We start from the raw sequence: 7,653 nt of genomic DNA, 5'->3' as shown, positions 1-7,653 counted from the left end.
GCACATAGAAAGAGTTTAGTAATTGGTGTTGATTATTTTAGATCTTTTGAAGATTGAGATTGGAGTGAAGGAGTTTTATCCCTTATACAACACGACAATTCAGGGTTTTGAAAGAAGAGTATATTACTATAATAGCTGTTTCCCTTTCTTTGTATCGATAAAACTGATTTGCATATTTGAACATTAAGCATGACAGGTACAGCTTAAATTACTCTAAGACAGAGGCCTCCCAATTCCCATGGTTTTATTTCTATTTTTTTGTTGCTGTTGAGGTTCACTGAAAGCCTCCTAAGTTACAATTTTTTAGTTGAGGATTGTTGCTTATCCATCAATTTTGTTTAAAAAATAAGCATTTCATCATCTAGGAATTGTTACTTTCAAATTTGATACTATTGAGAAACTATAGAAAACTTAATGAAATTTTATTATAGAAAATACAGTAAATGTATATGTTGTGTGTATTATCACATTCAGGTCACATGATCTAAAAAGAAACATATTAATAAACCTGGATGCACCAAAAAAATTTTAATGTATATAACTAGATTCATACATTCTGTTTCTTCAGACATAGATTATTTGTAAATGTTATACTTTACCAAATATAGACCAATATATTGTTGAAAGTTCACGTAACATTTCCATGTTTTTCTTACATATCTTTGTTATGATGAGACATTAAACAATGACTGGGTCCAGAGATACAGCTGAATTTGCAATGAGCCAAGATTGTCGAAGTTACCATAATCATTGGTCCCAGAATTTCTGAAACATTTTAATTCTGAATTTAAATGTCTCTGACTATAACTTTTCAATGTCTATATTACCATCATACATATTACCAATACATTTATACATTTATGTAAGCAACTCTAAGACTTAATAAGTACTTGTTAAATATTTTGATTTTCTAAGGTAAAAATTACTTTTAGAACAGAAAGGTATTGAAGTTTAAAAAGTTACTTGAAGAAGATGCAAACATTAAAATTATCCTGGCGTTAATTTAGTTTATAGGACTAATTTTATATAAACCATTTCTACTTTAGCAAGATTGTAAGATCAAACCAATTGTCCTTCTGGATTTGATTCCTAGATTATTATGCAGGAAGATATTAAAATTTGGAGATTTGTGGCTACTGAAAGTATAGAAATGAATATTATCTTTTTAATGTCATCCGTGTCATTGGTTTCACTCAATATTTCCCATTTTGGTTTGCAAAATTCTATTAAAATATTTTTAGGACATCTAGAGGTACGAATTTAGTCAAAATTCTATCTTCAAGAACTCAGGTGTTATATCTTATGAAGAACATCTGCTAAGCCAGCTGTTGTCACCGTTTACGTTCAAGCTGTTGCCAAGAAGCATTTTCCCCCAACCGTTTTATTTGTTCATTTGGGGAGAATAATCTGGGACTCAGTGCCAAGGCTAGATGTGATTATTATGGTGAAGTGTGATTTGGTGGGCCTCGAGTGGGCCGTCATATCTTTGCAAATCGAATGGTCTGAATTGCTGCCAGGACGTATTGGAGTGTGGTTGAAAGATATACTGAATGGCACTGTTAACAGTGATGGTGAAATATTTTGCTTTAGTGAAGGTGATTGTGAACTCTGCACTGAGACCTGCTGTAAGTGTAGTCATTTAACCAGAACTAAGTACCTGTTATGCACTGGACTCAGGTAATAGAGCCAAGAGTCTGACCTATGCAGTCAAAATGAATTGCAGGTTGAGCATGAGACTCAGTTAATTTTGGCAGTGTGAAGAAACACCCACATTATCTAGGTCAGCTGTCTGCATTTTCTTTTCTCTGGATAATTGCTAAATACCACTTTTCTATAAACAGAAGAAAAGATTTCAGATATGACAGAAGTTTGATTTAGTTGTAAAGATTAAATAGATGTTCAAATATCAATGAGAATTATCTCCAATTATTCAGCAAGAGAATGAGGTAAAAAAACATAGAATTATTTCTCTTGTACTTTGTCTCACAAATATACTTCTAATTAGAGGAAAGCAGTGATTTGTATGGTCTCCATGTATATTTGCCTCAGGCAATCTCAAACCTCTGAATTGACCTGTCCATCAAGAGAAAAGAGAGCTGAACTAAATTTTAAACAGTATGCTCAACTTTTTTAACTGTGATACAAGCATCATTTCACCAAGGAGAAGAAAAACAGTAAGTGCTTTTTACAAATGCTTTTACAATATGCTAGCTAGGGAGCAAAGAAACCACCGATAAAATGACCTGTGTGTCAATGATTTCGTTAACATGGATACATGTAGAGTTCAATGCCTTACTTCTTAAGACAAAGGAAATATATTTCACACTCCCGTGTCTGTGTCTGTAAGACATCCAAGGAACACAGGTTTGCTCTTCTCTGGCATTAGGTCAGCTTCTCTGGAAAGGTTAGAAACACTGAGGTACAGCTGAATGCTATGATTTAGACATATCAGAGAATACAAGGTTGCTTGTGCTCAGTTTCAGTTTGGGCAAAGAGCAACTTTAATTGTTCAGCAACTTTAGTATGAGTATTGAATTATTAAAAAATGACAAGACTTGATAAAAAATCTTGATGAAAGTACTGCTAAATTGCAAAATTTTATCCTCAAAGAGGCCAGTGCTATCAAAAAGGCAGTACCTAATTCCTTGGAAACATTGGCATAGGTCTTTACCTTTTCCATTTACAAGAATTGGTCAAGTGACAATTGACCACCATCTGCTTTTCCTAGACATTCTACCTTTCTGATGACAGTGTCTCCTTCCTGTACCCCTCTTTTCCACCTTTAATTCATCAAATCACCCTCATTCTATCTCAAAACCCATGAAAACTGCTTGTTTCAACTTGCCTGAGATCAGATTTAGAAAGTTTTTAGATGTCCACTCAGGACTTTAGAGTTACTTTTATGTGAAAGGGAACAATAAAAGATTTTTTGCCCAAGGAATAAGTAGTGAAATTCTGTCCTCAGACTTAATTATATCAGCTAGAATGCATATGCTTTATATAGCAAAATCTGCTATATAAAGAAAATTCAGCACATTTTTTCCAACTGGCTTTTAGAACCTTGGTAAAGTGTGTAAAGATGGACTAAGTGAGTGCCAGAATACTTCCCAGTAAGAACCAGTCATTTTGCAAATTGATGGGGAAGGGGGCAAGAAGAGGATGCAGCAAAGCATTAGTAAACCGTGCCTTGCCAAGTGTCTTACCTTGCCAAGAGAGTTCTTTGACCTGGTGAAATGAGAAACCACAGGAAATGGAAGGAGGCTGAGGAGCTTCTGTGAGCTGTTCTACTCTGTCTGCCTCTGCCACCTAGCACAGAGGTTGAGCTCCAAATGAAAAGGCCTGGGCATCAGGGAAAGCTTTAGCCTCAGTCAGTGAGATGCAGGAGTTCGAGTGCCACAGTGATGTTTTAAGGCACTTTGACAGTGAATTGTTCTGGCTGCTTCCTATTGCAAGCCCGAGATGGGAAGGGGCTCAGGGCATGGGGCCGGCAACTTGACACTAACACAGGTGTGTCCATATCAGCAGCAGAATGCATGGATGCTTTGCGATGGCCGAGGCACTTGTGTAGACAAAGATAAAGGAGTCATGCAAAAGGTCGATAATCAGAATTTCCCTATAGCCCAAGAATTTCCTCCATATTTTTGAACCAGAGAAAAAGAATATGGGAAGACTGGGTACAGAATGTATTTTCTATTTATCGGCACCTTAAATATTCTACTTTATTTTTTATGCATATAAGTAAGACCCTTTATTTTCTAGACATAGGAAAATTGAAAGATACATTATATTCATTTAAATGCTGGAGGATGAATATGTCTTAATTATGTGGATAATTTAAATTAGCTGTCTCCTATATCTTAATAACTAACAATGGAAGTTTCCCAAAACAATTTGAAATGTCTTCAAATTTCTACTGTACTTCTAACTTCCTTTTTTAAAATTTTTTAAAATGTAAGACTGATGAATCACTGAACTCAGAAACTAATAAGGCACTATATGTCAATTAATTGAATTTAAATATTTATTTTAAACTAATATATTGGTAAGTATCTATTATACCTATGTTTGAAGTCCCCTAATTTGAGCCAAAACACAGATTTAAAAAGTATAGGGCACTAGTTCTGAACAATGCATTTTTATCGGATTGTTTTCATGACAGCCTTCCCCACCACCACCATCATCCCTGCTTTTTTAAAGCTTAAGAGGCCAATCCAGGGACACAGAAATAATTTCTCTCCACCCATGGAGTAAGATACCATAGGCAACATTTAAAGATATTTTAATATAAAGATGTCTTAGAGATATCGAGCAAAACAAGGGCATCGGTGAAAATTTTAACACAGAGTTTTTAGGTTTTTATGTCTTAAGGTATTTGGCAAGTCCAGTCAGCCAGGTATGATAGGTTGCTTACTAGGAATAAGAAAAAGTAATTGGCAAGACTGATTTCATAACTGTTTTCATACACAATAGGATGAAGTGTGCTGTGCTACACCTTTAGGTAAAGAACACAGAAAAAATGGCTGATTTGGGAATAGGGAGAGAGAGAAAACAGTGGTTCATATTTGGGCATGTTGACTTTGCATTATATTTACGATTATCCAATAAACGATAGCAACAGGCATTTGGATAAGTAGTTCTGAGGCTTTAATGGAGTCCGCTAGGGCTAGAGTTAATTGAGAGAAGGTACTAGTACTAAGACTTGAAGAACTTCCACAATTAATGTCTGATAACTGGAATAAAGAGCCATTTGGAATGAGAGAGTAGGTAGCCAGGGAGGTAAGACTTTCATCAAAAGAGTGTATCTTCATAGACACCAAGAAGAGAAGGTGTTTCACCAAGGATGTCATCAACAGTGTAAGAAGTTACTGAGGGCTTATGAGCAAGATGAAAACCTGGCCTCGGTATTTAGCAATACATAAGGCATTTGGTGACTTCACCAAAATCTGCTTTGTTAAGTGATGAGGGCAGATGTTGTATCAGTACTGGTTCTGAAATATGAAGAATTGAATACAATGAAGGCAACTTTTTCAAGATCGTAGGCTCAAAAGGATAGTGTTGTAAAAAAGAAAATAAAGCAATAGCTAGAGAAAGATGAAGGATATGGAAGGAAGGGACATTTCCCCATTTATCTTCTTTTTTTTGTGAGAAACTTGAAAAAACAAAGTTTGATTTTATAAAATATCTAGTCAAGTCACATAAAGCATGTAAGAGAGGGAAAGATAATGAAGAATGCAAATTCCTATAAGTTGGGAGGTGTGGGATCCTAAACATTAACTGGGGCAAAATCAGAGAAAGAGTGCTTGTTCTAATTATTATGATATTGTGTTTAAATCCTCAGCCTGAAAAAGCTTAGAAAAACATAAGGAAAACTTTATTTTTAGAGATGTTTTTTGCTTTTATTTATCTATTTGTTTTTTACTTATTTCCTTGAGTTTAGATATTGCATTCATGGAAACATATTGGTAGAGAGGAAAGATCATGTAATTTAATCTAGTTGCTTTTAAATGCCAACACAGCAATTTAGCTAGTCACCCGATGTCTGGTAAATTACCCCATCACTCTGAGCCTCAGTGTTCTCATCGTAAATTTAAGATAATTTCATCACGTTAGAGGCTTTGAGCCAAAGACAAATGAAATAACAGGATTCAAAACTTAATGGTGTGAGGCCACACCGTCTTCAGGGTGATCCGTGGTGGACCTTTTGAGGGCAGCTCTCCCGCAGCCTGCACGCCCTGGACCGCCTCCCGTGGAAGCCTGAGCAGGCCGTGTAACTTTCTCCCTTTGTCTCATAACCACGTCCACCAACGAGAATGCTAATTCACCAGCTGCCCGCCTTAACAGATTCAAGAACAAGGGGAAAGAGTACAGAAATGAGGTGGCTCCGAATAGAAGTTAATGTAGAACTGAGGAAAGCTAAGAAGGATGACCAGATGCTGAAAAGGAGAAACGTAGGCTCATTTCCTGATGATGCTACCTCTCCACTACGGGAAACCGCAACAACCAGGGCACTGTAAATTGGTCTGTTGATGACATTGTCAAGGGCATAAATAGCAACAATTTGGAAAGCCAGCTCCAGGCTACTCAAGATGCTAGGAAACTGCTTTCTAGGGAAAAACAACCCCCCATAGACAACATAATCCGGGCTGGTTTGATTCCAAAGTTTGTGTCCTTCTTGGGCAGAACTGATTGTGGTCCCATTCAGTTTGAATCTGCTTGAATCTCTCACTAACATTGCTTCTGGGATGTCAGAACAGACCAAGGCTGTGGTAGATGGAGGTGCTATCCCAGCATTCATTTCTCTGTTGGCATCTTCCCATGCCCACATCAGTGAACAAGCTGTATGGGCTCCAGGAAACATTGCAGGTGATGGTTCAGTTTTTCGCGACTTGGTTATCAAGTATGGTGCAGTTGACTCACTATTGGCTCTCCTTGCAGTTCCTGATATGTCATCTTTAGCATGTGGTTACTTATGTAACCTTACTTGGACACTTTCAAACCTTTGTCGAAACAAGAATCTTGCACCCCCATCAGATGCTGTTGAGCAGATTCTTCCTACCTTAGTTCGTCTCCTGCATCATGATGATCCAGAAGTATTGGCAGATACCTGCTGGGCCATTTCCTACCTTGCTGATGGTCCAAATGAACGGATTGAAATCGTTGTGAAAACAGGAGTTGTGCCCCAGCTTGTGAAGCTTCTAGGAGCTACTGAATTGCCCATTGCGACTCCTGCACTAAGAGCCATAGGAAATATTGTCACTAGGACAGATGAACAGACTCAGGTTGTAATAGATGCAGGAGCACGTGCTGTTTTTCCCAGCCTCCTAACAAACCCCAAAACTAATATTCAGAAGGAAGCTACATGGACAATGTCAAACATCACAGCTGGTCGCCAGGACCAGATACAGCAAGTTGTGAATCATGGATTAGTCCCATTCCTCGCTGGTGTTCTCTCTAAGGCAGACTTTAAGACACAAAAGGAAGCTGTCTGGGCTGTGACCAACTATACAAGTGGTGGGACAGTTGAACAGTTTGTATACCTCGTTCATTGTGGCATAATAGAACCATTGATGAACCTCTTAACTGCAAAAGACACCAAAATTATTCTGCTTATTCTGGTTGCCATTTCAAACATCTTTCAGGTTGCTGAGAAACTAGGTGAAACTGAGAAACTTAGTATAATGATTGAAGAATGTGGAGGTTTGGACAAAACTGAAGCTCTACAAAACCGTGAAAACGAGTCTGTGTACAAAGCTTCATTAAACTTGATTGAGAAGTATTTCTCTGTAGAGGAAGAGGAAGACCAGAATGTTGTGCCAGAAACTACCTCTGAAGTATTGGTTATTAGATTTTTTCAGGAAGGATGGCACTCCCGGGACTTTTAACTTTTAGATTGTACAGCTGAGGCAGAAAGTTGTTTGTTGTGTACTCTGTTTGGTAGAAGTTTGTCTACGGTTTCTCTACTAAGAACTCTTTTTAAATGTGTTTTGTTATTGTAGCACTTTTTACAACGAAACTCTACTTGACCAGTTCCAAACTGTACAACCTGTATGAAGCTCCTCCTCTCAGTGGGTTTCTTATTTCTATGTGGAATCTCTTCTCTTACAGTGTCCTGTAAAGATTAAATTCCACTCTTTTCTTAAAAAAAAAAAAAAA

General features: G+C 37.3%; 1 pseudogene; it reads left to right on the top strand.

Annotated features, from left to right (window-relative positions):
* Positions 1 to 1,441: 1,441 nt before the first annotated feature.
* Positions 1,442 to 7,382, top strand: LOC113925683 (annotated as a pseudogene).
* The last annotated feature ends 271 nt before the right edge of the window (positions 7,383 to 7,653 follow it).

The sequence above is a fragment of the Zalophus californianus genome, chromosome 4 (genome assembly GCF_009762305.2).
Source record: "Zalophus californianus isolate mZalCal1 chromosome 4, mZalCal1.pri.v2, whole genome shotgun sequence".
Lineage (NCBI taxonomy): Eukaryota > Metazoa > Chordata > Mammalia > Carnivora > Otariidae > Zalophus > Zalophus californianus.
This window is presented reverse-complemented; position numbering and strand designations above follow the sequence as displayed.